The sequence below is a fragment of the Octodon degus genome, unplaced genomic scaffold, assembly GCF_000260255.1.
Source record: "Octodon degus isolate 3935 unplaced genomic scaffold, OctDeg1.0 scaffold00123, whole genome shotgun sequence".
In the NCBI taxonomy this organism is placed as follows: Eukaryota; Metazoa; Chordata; class Mammalia; order Rodentia; family Octodontidae; genus Octodon; species Octodon degus.
Window position 1 is genome coordinate 4674756 of NW_004524699.1, and position 13447 is coordinate 4688202.

At 52.9% G+C, this 13447-nt stretch overlaps 1 protein-coding gene across 9 annotated transcripts in view; it reads left to right on the forward strand.

Annotated features, from left to right (window-relative positions):
• The window catches only part of Rapgef1 (Rap guanine nucleotide exchange factor 1), an 86824-nt gene that overhangs the window by 18450 nt on the left and 54927 nt on the right, over window positions 1-13447 (forward strand). The window contains exons 1-2 of one of the 9 annotated variants that reach the window (XM_023700275.1): window positions 4973-5017; window positions 9539-9729. The exons of the other annotated variants lie outside the window; for them this stretch is intronic. The gene's annotated coding sequence lies outside the window, so the exon portion shown is untranslated. Of the gene's footprint in view, window positions 1-4972; window positions 5018-9538; window positions 9730-13447 lie in introns of those variants that run through there. 9 annotated transcript variants of the gene reach the window in all.

Here is a 13447-nt window from a genome sequence, read left to right on the forward strand (position 1 = left end):
CTGGCATGTGGTGCTGGGGGATTGAACCGTGGTCCCTGTGCTTTGCTAAGCTTGTTCTAAGTAGGTGCTTTAGACCACTGAGCCATCTCACCAGCCCCTCACAACATCTTGAAGCATCTCATCTGTTAACAAATAATTTCCTACATTTAATGGCAATGTTGGCACTCCATCCAATGGTTTCACCCCTGCCAAGATCCTCAGTATATTTTTGGACCTAGTTCTAACTTTGGATTATTTCATTTGAGTGGGTGACCATTTTGTACCATTTCTACTAGTCAAATATGCACTCACATTGCTGTTTTCTTCATCATCTCAGCCAAGGAAATCTGCATTTCCCGTATTTGTATCTGTCAGTTTTTGCTCCATTTCACTGTCACAGGAACTTTTGCCACCTGACCAAGGTCAGCTTCATTAGCATCCTCATCATCCATGCATGAATGAACTGATGATTTACTTTCGACCTCCAAAACTTTTAAATCTGGTTTGTCGTATGCCATTGTGCTTAGTTAGGCTACTGTTACCAGAAAAATCAAAAGAAAATTTGAATCCTGAATGCACAGAGATTTAGCAGTGTTCATTTTGTGTGTAAAACTCCCCTGTTGCTGCCGTGGCTATTCCGTGTATGCCTTGCTGATAGTCTGCCAGGTGGGTGAATGCACAAAGGGGTTTTTGCTCTACCCAGATGCAGCTGCACCCACATTCCATTGACGGCACAGTACGTACTCCCAGAATGCAAGGCTGGTGCAGGTGTATTTTACCCCGTGGGATGCTCAGGTAGACATACACAAAGCCTGCTAGCCAGACATGATACGGGTACAAATCCCAGTTTGACACTTCTGCACATGTGCACACATCTTACCATTTGTCACACCAAGAGGGCAAACACTAAGAGTGTTCCTGCATCCTCTAGGCACAGCTACTGAAAGCATAGTCAGTTACTATTATGCCAAAGGATGAATTTACAGTAGAAAAGTATGGGATGAGTTGTTGTAACCCAGTGTTGTGTCCCACATTTGTTTTCTGCATTCTCAGCGATGTTTGGTAGTGAAGTTCAGACTTAGCTTGGAGCATCTGACCCACAGCCACACAGTCACCCAGCTGTGACCCCAAATTTCAGCCAGGAGTGTCAGTCGCTCCCATTGAGCCCCAGAAAAGATTGATCTGAGTGCAGATGTGACACAGAGCCCATGGGAGTCTCTGAGTCTCATCCCTGGGGAGCTGCTAATCTAATCTCTTGTTTCCTTTTTTCTTTTCTTTTCTTTTCTTTTTTTTTTTTTTTTTTTTTGGTGGTACCAGGAATCAAACTCAGGACCTTGTACTTGCCAGGCAGGTGCTTATGCCACTGAGCTATATCCCTGGGCCCTCCCTTCCTCTTTCAAGGGGTGAAGCAAAATGATGCTGGGCTTGTTTCAGTGGCACTGACAGTATTTCTGTCCACACTCCAAAGAGATGCACTCAGTTGGTTTCCCTGGACTGGGGGCAGGAGGTGCCACCTGCTGCTGGTCTAGGGGCCCATCATGAGGTACACAGACACTACAACCTCTGGAAACCATCCAGTTCCAAGGAGGCAGCACTAAAGGATGCCACTTGTCCCCTGTCAGCGGGTCCTCTTGAAGTGCCTGGGGCCACACTCATGGTGGCAGTCTCCTTTCCCCAGAACTCCTGCCTTCTTGTTCTGTCCTGCTGTTTGCAGCTCCTGCCTTCTGAGCCTATCCAGTTTCATTCATGAAAAGCAATGAAAGCCATAAGACCTGACCCCACACCCAGCCTGATTTTCTGGTTTTGCTTTTGTTTTTTGATGAATTTAGGACGGGGCCTACAGGGTGTATAGGGGTCAATATGTAGATTGGACTCATAGTGATCCTCCTGTTTTCAGCCTCCCAAGTGCTGGCATTACAGGTGCGCGCCACCACGCCCCTCTCAATTAACTGTCAGTGTGGACCGAATCCTGGCTGCTGCATTCTGCTGAAGCAGGCGCTTTGGTCTGCTGAGCTCTCTGGCCAGCCTCAGCCTGGCTCTTGTTTGGCTGTCTGTGCGAGCTCTGCGGGAGGAAGAGAGGGTTGCTTGTGTTGTCATAACTGGTGCCTGAACTAGATGGTGTATGATGTACTTCCCGCAAATTCTTCATGGGAGAGTCGGGGCCTCTGAAGACAACATGCCGGGCTGCAGTAGTGGTTTGTTTCCCTAAGATATGTTGGCGTGAGGTGAAGAATGGGATAGATCTCGCCCGACCGAAGGTGAAGACCCAGTTCACAGTCACATCACACCCTCAAAGTTCCTTCTAGAGTGCTGTGCTAGGAAAAGCGGCTTCTTCTGTGGTGTTCACGGTCTTTCTTGTATGGACAAGGTCAGCTCAGCTTATTTACCTTTTACCTCTGTTACTAAGCAACCTACAGCTGAACTCCTCAGTCCTAAGTTCCTGCTGTCCCTGGAGTCTGAGCCCTTACTGTCATGTGTTTGGTGTTACCTGAATAAATACCTACTGTCAGAGAAAGAATTGTTTTGTAACTTGGCACATTAAGTCTGTGGTTTGTTCTGACCCAACCTCTGAGCAGAAGCAGCTATGCATGTGAGGCTAATTATTAGTTGGGTTGTTTTTATTCATGGAAACAGGAGCTTATTGCCCTGTGCAGCTCAGGGGAACTCCAGTTTCTGCTTTCACTCCATGGGTCAAATCCCTGCTGTGGTTTTGTTTAAGGGAAATTTACCTCTGCCCTGGAGTGAGTCCTTGGGCGCAGACCGAGACCCTTCCTGCCTGCCTGCTCCTGGCGGCCCCCTGGAGAGAGGAGGGAGAGCTCTTGGCAGATGCCAGTAGCAAGAGGAGCTGAGTTTAGTCTTGTTTACAGCACTGTGATAGTTTGCTTGTGTCTTTCCTCCTCAGTTTTTACTTTTGAATTTCCTGTGTACAAGTCCTAAAGCGAAGTGGACTGCTAAAAATGTCACCTGGTGTTTATCTTGTGCCTAGAATAGCATTTAGACCTGTGATATTGTGAGTCACCGAAATAGTTTAGGAGGAAGAAATGTCATCTGTGCTACTAGCTTCTTTCTTTCCTTTTTTTTTTTTTTCTAGAATGCCTTCAGTTGTTTATGTGCCTACTTAGCTGGCCATACCTAAGGCTTAGGGTGTAGCACAGTAGTAGTAGACTGCTTGGCTAGCCTGCTCAAGGCAATGCAGGAACAATTTATTCATGAACACCTTGCACCTCCAAGGTATGTAGAAATACCTTGGTTTTTAGAGTACAGCGAGGGGCTGGGGAGATAGCTTAGTAGAATAAGTGCTTGCCTGGCAAGTATGAGGTCCTGATTTGATCCCTGGAACCACCAAAAAAAAAAAAAAAATAGAGTACAGCAAGTTGTGGAAGGTCATGCTGGAGAGGAAAGTTGTGGGAAGACCTCTTCGGGCTGCTCACCCAGTGGACCAGGCACTGAATGAGCCGCGGTGCGTCCCTGTGGTTGGCCCTGTGCTGGGCAGACTCGGGCTTGCTCCCTGTAGGAGACACTTCTAGGTCCTTGTCTCGGTCCAAGAAGCCAGTATTTGTAATCCCAAAGTTACGTTATTGGAATCCCATCAAATTGACTCCAATCTACCACTTACAATGCAACCCACGGCTAAAATAAAGACACTAAATTATATCTTCAGTCATCGGGGAGTCAAGGAGCTCTAAGTCCAGCCATGAAGATGGCTTTCCGGAACCAAGAGAGAGACCCAGGGCCTCACCCGGTTTTATTCAGTGGGGGAGCGGCTTGAGGATTGACTGAGAATTGTGGGAAAGAGACACTATGAGCTGGGCTAGGTGGGTGGGCTAAATTTACCTCTGCCATATGCAGAGAGAGTAATCTGCATTATATAGTATCTAACGTCTTGGTAAGTCTGGTGCTTCAGCTTTGGTGTAGCCTTTCAAGCCCCAGGAAGTCATAGCCTCTGTCTCGGGCTCGATCCCAGCTGGCTCCGTGGAGCATTAGCTCCACCGTCCTGTCTCAACCAGGCTCACATTAAAGAGCAGCAGGTATAGGTTACCAGGGAAACACGCACGCCACCTTCAAAGACTATCGCCAGCACCTCAGCTAGACCAATACACATTGCTTAAGGCCAATTGAAGGATAAACAGAAGTCCTAGCCAGCTCTCTACATAACAATACAAGGAAATAGGATCAGGCTCAGTCAAAATGGAGACAGTCGCTCTTCTTTCAAGGAGAGCTGCTCAGGTGGTCCTCCACAGCTCCCTGGTGCCTGCTCACAGCGGACACTTCGTATTTGCCAGGTAGTGGTGTTCCAAGCATGGAGGTGGTCAAGGGAAAAGCCTGGGTTTGCAGAGCTGGACGAGGAGAGGTCAGCGAGGCCCGTCTTCAGAGGTGGTGGGCTCAGGTTCCCAGCAGGCCGACAGTGCGCCTGCAAAGAGCCGCCTGGAGAGGGCCGCGCTTTGAGAGCCGCCAGTGTAGGCTACTGCTGCCGTTTTCCAGATGAGAAAAGCAACTTGGAGAAACTGATTTTTACCTTCTTGATAAAACTAGTGGCTGAACCAACCCCAAAGCCAGTTCTTTCCTCCCACTTTAGGGAGAGAAGTGCACACCAGTGTCTCCAAATGGACGCTGCTTGATGGTGACCATGTGCCCGTTCCTTTCCTGGAAATCAGTCCCAGCCAGCTGACCACTTGGAGACAGAAGGCTTTGTTCCAGGTATTAGTTATGTCTGCCACAGGATCAGTCCCCACCTCCCTTGGAGACTCAATAGCATGAGGAAGAAGCTTAGAGAGACACTGAGAGAAGTCCTGTCCTTGTTTGGAGTCACTTCCCATCTTGGAAATCTTGACACGCACGGCCCCTGGGAGGAAGATTCCTGGCTATCGAGGTGGAGTACACACTCATGGACCCCCATGTGCTCAGACCCTTCTCTCCTCTGTGCAGGAAGCCCTGGGGGCCAGCAGCGGAGGGGCAGAGGGTCCCTGCGGCCGCATCCTATGCAAGGTCCTCTCCTTCCCTGGGCTGTGCTTGCGGGCTGTGATACTTGTGAGCTCAAGTCAGGAGCAGCCCTGCATTTCCCTGACACTCTAAGTCTGGCCTGGTTCTCTTTTTGAACTTTACCTTCTGTTCCCACAAAGTGGCTAGGAAAAGAACGCCTGTGTCAGGCGAATCTGCCGTGGGAGCGTGCAGTGGTCTACAGTGGTTCTGGTGATACGGGCTGCCGCTTGCCGCAGTATTCTGTCCTTACCGCAGACCTTGTGACCCTCCTGTGCACACTGACTTCACCTGTGCCACTCTCTTTAAGACAAGCTGAGGAACTTGGCTCATGTCCGACCATCAAGACTGCCTGTGCACTGGGGAGGAATCCGAGAGGGAAACAGTTCCTGGGCATTTGGCTTCCCCCTCCTGGGCACCCAGAGCTTAGATATCTAGATGACCACCATCTCCTAGCAGAGCAGTCAGCACACCGTGCTGTGCCCAGAACCCATGTTGCAGTGCCTTTGGGACATAGCCAGCCCCTCCCCTGCTAGCTTGCTGTGCCCCCGCCTCCTAGTGCCCCGACCCAGCTTACTGTCCCCTCTCCACACACATTTTACTCATTCCACCCCATGCTCTCGAGAAGCCCAGTGCAGATCCAGCCAACTACAGTGACCCTTACAGCTCCTTATGCCACTGGTCTGCGTGAGCCACTGTGGAAGGTGGCTCTAAGCTACACCTTCTCCTGGCTGCCTTCCCAGCAGCCCTGAACGTCCCAGGAAGTTGCTGCTAAGGAGCCTCCTTCTGAGGACACCCCTTCTAAGACCAAGCACTCCCCTGGCTTTGTTCAGGGCCTCCAGCCCCAGGCCCTGGGTGATGTGTTTGGGCCCGCCTGCTCTGCCAGCCTGCCCACATCAGCTCACTGTGCCCTGTCGCCTGCAGGTCACGCTCCTCCCCCAAGGTGCCTTTTCTCTGAGAGGAGCAGGGAGGTAGGGCAGGTGACAGGGTTGTCCTCAGCAGACAGCAAGCACAGGTAGGAGCAGTGCCGGGATGCCACACATGCTAGGAGGGGCCCATTGCCAGCTCACACACTCAGGCTCCTCCAGCCTCTGCTGCTGAGGGGGCAGCTGCACAGGTAGGCTGTTTCCTAAACCGAGATTAGAGATCTGGATGCTCTGGTACCTGGCAAGGGTCTGGGGTGGTGGCCTTTTGCACACTGGCAGTTGGCACATTAGCACTGTGGCCCAGGGCCAGCTGTGACTCAGATCAGAGCTCATGTCCCGTCAGGCTTGCTTCCTCAGGTAGGAAGTGGGGACTGAGGCCAGATGGAGCTCTGCGGACTGGACAGAAGCAGCGCTGCCGCTCTGCTTTTAGAGATACGTCAGCTCGGGGTGGGATCTTTGCTCTGGGCAGTGAGTTCTAGAGACAGTGACAAAACAGTCCTCTGAAACAGCCCAGTGTCACCTACGCTTCCGGACAGTTCTGTAGTCCTATTTTTGTTTTGATGAAAAATTTAAAAACACTACTTTCAGCACCACCACAATGAAAACAAAAATATTATTATAAAGAAACTGGATCTTTCTATGCTGTGAGTTACTTCATTTTATAAAGAAGGTGGGAACCCAAAATGCTCTAAAATCTCACCTCAAAAATGTATTCCTTGATTTGAAACTGTCTCATTGCTATCTGTTTGTCAATAAAACTTTGGAAAAAAAAAAATGTATTCCTCTCCCCAGACCTCAGAGCTGTGCAGGGTCCTTGCATCTTCTCCAGCAAACTGCGGGACTTGGAGTCTCGAGTGTGTGATTCCGGCACCCTGCGATCTGAGGAAGTGGTGCTGGGCAGCACCCGTGGCAGATGAGCCCTGTCCTAAGAGACGCGGGGGGCTTTCCTCATGGTCGCTGTGGCTCCTGGGAACTTATGTTGAGCACTGTGCGCTGTCTGTGGAAGGCACGCTGCAGCCCCCCACACAAGGTGGGCCCTGACTGAAGGCACGGTCCGCCCTCCATGGATCTGGGAGGCGCGTGCTGGGCTGCCGGGCCCTTGGCAGATGCCTTGCCTTCCAGTTCATTTTGGTTTCCTGTTTAGAAAAACAAGGCTGTCCATTTCACGTATGAAGTGTGGTTAATAATCAGGTTAGGATTGCTAGACAAGTTTGTCCTCCAGAGGACATGTTCATGCCCAAATGAGATCAACATGGGGCTGACTGGTGCCCACCTGCAGCTGCACCCCCCTCCTGAGGCTCACCAGCTCTTACTCACAGTTGGTGCTGTCTCCCAGCCTAAGTTTGGGACTGGTAACCTCTCAGCCCCTCATCCTAGATGACTTGAGCATGGGCTGAGGTTTCATTGATCATCTGTTCAGACTAGACACCCGGGCCTTCTGGCCCATGCGCTCTGGGGAATTACCTGGGTGAGAGGAGCAAAAAGCACATTTTTCCCAGCCCAGGGTAGGTATTGAGCCAACACTGAAGCCCAGGTATGGACAAGCCAGTCCTTAAGTAGGGGAAGGAGCCTGCTCTCCAACCACTTGGCTGCAGCTTTGGGTGACCCACTGATTGGCTGAGAGGTGCATCCCACCTGGGCCAGGGAAGGCCTGCTTTGCTGATCCCCTCACGGGCCACACACAGCTGGGCAGGGTTTGGTAGCTGGGGCTGCCCCCACCCCCACATCTATCCCATGTCACTGTGTTCGTCAGGCCTTCTATGGGACGTGAGGGGCTTGGGCCTGCTGTCGTTAGCCTCCCCTGCTGCTTGCACAGGTGCGCTTGTCCCAGGAGGCTCCAGATGGGAAATTCTACAGCTCTGCCTCCTCCCTCACACTGGAGCTGCTGGAGTCACCTGGCCCAGGCTGCAGAGCTGTGACACTGACTGTCACCCACGGAGAGAGGGATTGGGACATGGGTCTGTCATGAAGCTAACCCAGTGAGGTGGTGGAGGGGTGAGATGGGCTTGGCTGTGCTATAGAAGACACGTATCACTGCATTCAGGTTTGTAGGCCCCTCACCCCTCGTCCCTCCCGCTGCCCACCTTTCACCCTCACCATGCACAGCCCTCATTCCAGCAGGAAGCTCAGCCAGCATCCTGCTGCCTTGGTTCCAGGCTGCATCTGTGGTATGTGTGGCAGACGTCACCTGAGGCATGCAGTAGTGAGGGTTCCCACTTCTCTCCCCAGGAGGGGAGGCCTCCGAGCTGGTGGGAACCGAAGGAAGTCTTAGGACAGCACTCAGCCTTGCTACACTCAGTCCATTCTGATTTGGGGTCGGGCTGCTGATAGGCTGTGACCTGTGGCCGAGGTCAGCAGTGTGGATAGCCCCACCTCCAGGACCAGGGCCCTAGGATGACGGTCAGCTGCTCAGCCCCTGCTCTCTCCATCCTCGCAGCCAGGTGCCACTGTGCTGGACCCAAGTATCCCTTCCTGTCTTCAGCATCAGGCCCCTGTGCCCTGCACTGTGGGTGCATGAAGCGCCTGTGGGCAGGGCCTGTGTTCTGGCCACCCCGTCCCCTGTAGACACAGTCTCAGCAGAGGACGTCTGGACCCCCGGGCTAAGCTGTGCTTTGGCCAGGGGTGCGCTGAGGGCCTGAACTCCATTTTTAACATTGTTTCAATGGTCAGGTACATTCTGATACCAAGCTTGCACAGGTTAGAAGACAGCTGTATGCCTTCTTCCCCATGGGCTATATGTGTTCTCCCTGGCGGCCCAGGTACTAGCCCTTGGCCTAAGAAAAGGGCTTTTTTAAAATAGAAGATCTAGCATGTGCATGTAGTCCCAGCACTCAGGAGTCTGAGACAGAATTGCCATGAGTTCAAGGCCAGCCTGTGTTACATAGTGAGTTTAAGGCCAATCTGAACTACATAGCAAGACTTTATTCAAAAGAAAAAGAGACCTAGCCAGGCATGGTGGCACAGGACTGCAGTACCAGCACTCTGGAAGGCTGAGGCAGGAGGACTGCAAGTTCCTAACTTAGCCACTATTAGCCACTTACAGCTTATCTCAAAAAAAAAAAAAAAAAAAAAAAACATGTCAATCCATGGTTCTGCAAAAAAAAAAAAAATCCAGAGAGAGAGAAAACAGTGGGAAATGAGAGTCCTTGTCCAGAAAGGGAGCTGCCCACTACTCTGAGGATTCCATGCCGCGGCAGCTAAGGGTTTGTTCTTTGATGTGTGTTTTTTTGTCTACTTGTTTTGAGGTTGTGTGTTATATTCCCAGCTGACCTTGAGAAATCCTGGGCTTGAACATTTCTCCTGCCTTGCTTCTGGCCCCAGAACTTGGTGAGGGTGGATTCTCCTCCCCGCCTTCCCCACCCCACTTTTCTGGAAGTACTCCCCTGCATGAGGCAGATTTGGGAGTTCTGAAGGAAGGTCGCTTGGAGGGCGGTGGAGGAGTGTTAGCCTGCATGGGTGGCTGTTTTAAAGACACACTTGATAGCCTTTTGGCCGGTATGCTTCGTGTGAGGTGCAGTTGTGGTGAGGGGGAGCCTTTCGCCTTCGGAGAGCCCCTTCTGGTTTTGAGCCAGCTAAAGTGGGCCTCCCTGGAGTACTGGGCTCTCCCCCAACGATCGTTTAGAAATAGAAGCTCCACCTAGAGCCCTAGCTTCCAGGTGGGGAGCCAGGGTGACAGTGGCCTCTTCCTCCAGCCTGGCACAGGCCTTTGATGTGCCCCACTGTGCACAGTGCCCCGCTGGCCTTCCCAGCATACTGCCGCATGTCTCCTCCACTGGTCTGCGTCCAGCACAGCTTCAAGCGACACCTTGACTTTCAGGGTGCATAGACAGGGGGCCATGCCAGCCAGGTGAGCAGCCAGGGTGATGGTGCAGAGCCAGGGGGAGTGCTGCACCTTGCATTTGGTGGGACCCTGGCCCACTTCCTCCTGAGACACCCACCCGACTCCACACCTGCATTCTCTGTGCTACCTGAGGTGACCCCTGCTCACTCAGCACTGGTCTGAGACTATGGAGCTCAGCAAGTTTAGCCACCAAAGGCTACCAAGGGTCTTGTGTGACCAGGTCCAGGGAGCCCGATGGGGGGCGGGGGGTGCTTGCTGTGATGGTCCTGGCTGTGGCCATGTAGCCTTGTGGAACTAAGTGCCTGACACAGGGCTGGACAGTGAGGACTCGGAGTTTGGTTCCTGCGAGTGAACTGCCTGAGATTTTAGGCCCCACACCAGTGCCATGCTGCTGGGTGTGGGAGCATATGTGTGTAGTCCTGCACTCAGGAGGCTGAGGCACAAAGACCCTTTCAAGTGTGAGGCCAGCTTGGGCTACAAAGTGAGTTCAAGGTCAGTCTGAGCTGCATAGTGAGATCCTGTCTCAAACAAAAAATTTTTAGGAGGGGGGGGGGAGATGGCTCAGTAGAATAAGCGCTTCCCTGGCAAGTGCAAGGGCTTGAGTTTAATCCCCGGTTCCGGGCAGGGGTGGGGGGGATTTTAAATAGAATAAATAAATAAAAATACGTCAGTGCCATTCCATCGTTGCCTAAGTCTGACTTCACATTTTCACCTCAGGATTCTTTTTAATTCTTTTTATTAGCACTTTTGCAGCACACAGTGACCACAGGCATCCTGGGGCATTGGTGAATGTGCCACCTGTCCTCATTTTGTGTCCCTTCTGCTCCCCACCTCCTCCACCTCTTGGTCCCCTTCCCATTTGCCAAAGTTCTGTCTCCCTGTTTCTTGTTATCTGTCTTTTATTTTGCTGTCTATGCTTTGGGTTTCTCGTATAAGAGAAACCACATGATATCTAATCCTGCGTGTCTGACTTATTTCATTTTAGCACTATAGCTTCAAGGGTTCCTACAGGTGCTCCAAGCTCAGCCTTCTTTGGGGCACAGTGGCGCTCCTTGGGCTTCATCCCAGAACCTCGAGGCCTCTCCAGAGCCTCGCGTGGCCTGTGGGCTGCGGCTCTGATGCACGCCCGTCCTGCAGAGCAGGGCTTCCTCCTGTCGGGCTGATGCCTTGCAGCCACTGCCGAGGAGGGAGCTGGCCCAGGTCTTCCCCAGGCCCGAGCCCTCTGCTGGGGGCTCCTCCCCACCTTCGCACCTCCTGGGCGTGGTGCCTGCCTGCCTCGTGTGAGGTCCCCAAGAAGGGTCACTGGTGCCCTCTCTTCACATCCCTCCCTCTGTGCCCAGGCCTTCGCCCTGCAGCACTCCAGGCTGCTGGGGCAGTGGCTCCCAGCTCCTTTCCTGCCACCCAGTAAGGAAATGCATGAGTTACGTGCGCACTGACAGCAGGATCTCAGAGCGGGGCCTGGTAGCATTGCATACTCAGGACCCGAAAGAGCACAGCACAAAGGAAGGAATGGAGGTTGTGCTGTCCTTGCCTGGCCCCCTGTGAGTCGGCCTCCCGGTGCCAGGCAGCAGTGTTGTGGCACAGACACTGTAGGGCAAGCTGCAGTAGCCCAAGCAGACACAAGGTTGTTTGGTTGCCCAGCCAGCCTGCTGCTGCCACCTCTTCCCCAAGCCTGACCCTGGTCCTAAGGGACAGGCAGCTCCAAACAGCTCCACCTAAAGGACAAAGGTCAGGGTGGACTCTGCTTCCTGTGCTCTGCTGACCCCAGCCTGTACTGCGTTTGGCCCTTTGCACAGCGACATTTGCTCAAGACAAACTTTTCCTCTGTCATTGTGAGTCTTTCTGTTTCTCATTTTATCTGGAAATAAAACTGGAACAGTGATTCATCCGCCTCTGCAGAAGCTGTGAGCCTGTGACTGTAACCTGGATGTCAGCCCCTCCCGGGTGGTAGTGGGAGAAAAAAATGCTTCCTTGGTGTAGGCCACGTGGACAGTGAACTGTGAGCGTCCCCAACACCCCTGGCGCTGCCGTCACCTTCTGTCTGCACTCAGACAGGGCGGAGCATGGCTCCACCTCATGACCGAGGCCCAGGTCCTTGAACACTTCCTCTGGCTTGCTCACCTGCCAGGCATAGTGGGAAGCTTCCCATCTGGCAGTGGTAGGGAGGGTCGCAGGGAGCACCGTAGGGTGCTGCTCGGAGAGTGTTTGGAGATAGCAACTGCTGGTTACCTGTCATGGGGGAGAGTCTGGGGGCTGATGGACTCTCCAGGGTAGGATCTTTGGAGCTGCCCAGCAGAGAGGGCAGGGGCTCTTGGAGGTCACCCATGCACATGGGCCAGAGTTGGCTTCCCACAGGCTATGGCCCTAAGTCCCATGAGGTGTGGAGGTGCTGAGTTTCCCTTTTGGTAAATCCACTTGTTATGAATCGCTACCCACTGCATGGTAGGTAGCATTTGGGTGCCCACCGTGGCCTTCCTAAGCTGACTGAAGGTGGGTAGAGTACCGTGACGTCAGTAAGTGCTATCTATAGCCTCCCCTGACTCCCATCTTACATGGAAGAGAAGTGGGGCCCCAGGCCGAGCTCTACCCCACATGTCCTCCCAGGGGGCTCACGGACACAGACAGGACGGTGGAGTGGGTGCAGCTCCTTGTACCCACCTCCCATAGTGCTAGTACAGCAGGAGAGCACCACCTTCAGTGCCAGGGTCCCTACCTCCAGGTCTGAGGCGCAGAGGTCCCTGTGTGGAGTCAGAGGGCCCTACCTTTATACCCTTCTTCTGGCCGTGTAGAGCAAGCCTCCTAGGGTCGGCCCCACCCAGGGGCTGTTTGGCAAGTGCTGGGGGATCCTAACTACACACCCCAAGGCTGCTTTATCTTGCCAGGCTCAGGCGCTTCCTTCCCAGGACCTGCACAGTGGGCGAGAGCTCCCCCGGCATGGACGGTGAGGGCCCAGGGGTGCCAGAAGTACACAGCCCACAGCAGGGCAGTGTGCAGGGAAGGTGAGATTGCGCCTCTGTGGTAGCCTTACTGGGGATTTATTGAGATCATTGCAGTTTAGGTAAATTGGGGTCACTGAGTACTATTTTTAAACTGTGCACATGACTCTGTTAGGTCCTGCGGCACATCCTGGCCCAGAGAGCCTGTTGCCTTTGCAGACCTAGAAGGACCAGACAGAAGGCCGTTTTTCTTACTGTTTCTGCTCTTAACCCAAGTGGCCAGATCAGCATGCTGTCAAGGGCAATGGCGTGAGTCACCACCTCTGGTTTGTACTGTGTAAAACTGCATCTGAAGTCCCGTGGACCATCCCATCCGCATCTCTAGTCTCCTGTCACCCCCAGAGCAAAGGACATCATAGTTGGTGTGCTCCAGATTCGTTCCTGGATTCTGCATGTTCTCCAACAAGCACAGTTACTTGTGTCCACTGTGTGCCTGTTATTGGGCCAAGTGCCAATGTCCAGAACAAGGAAGACTTGATCCTTGTTGGGTGTCAGTGTACATCTACGTAGAGCCCTTTTCTCTCCCTGAATTCTAGAAGTTGGCAGAGTAGACAGTAAGGTATTGTAGATGGAGCCTGAAGTGTCACCTCGGTCTCTGGGCAGTAAGCTTCGCTGTGCAAGCCCAGTGAGCTTCCCAACCCTGAGCCCAGGGTCAGAGCAGTGGGTCGCATGGCCAACCCACAGCCCAGGGTCAGAGCAGTGGGTCGCATGGCCAACCCTGAGCCCAG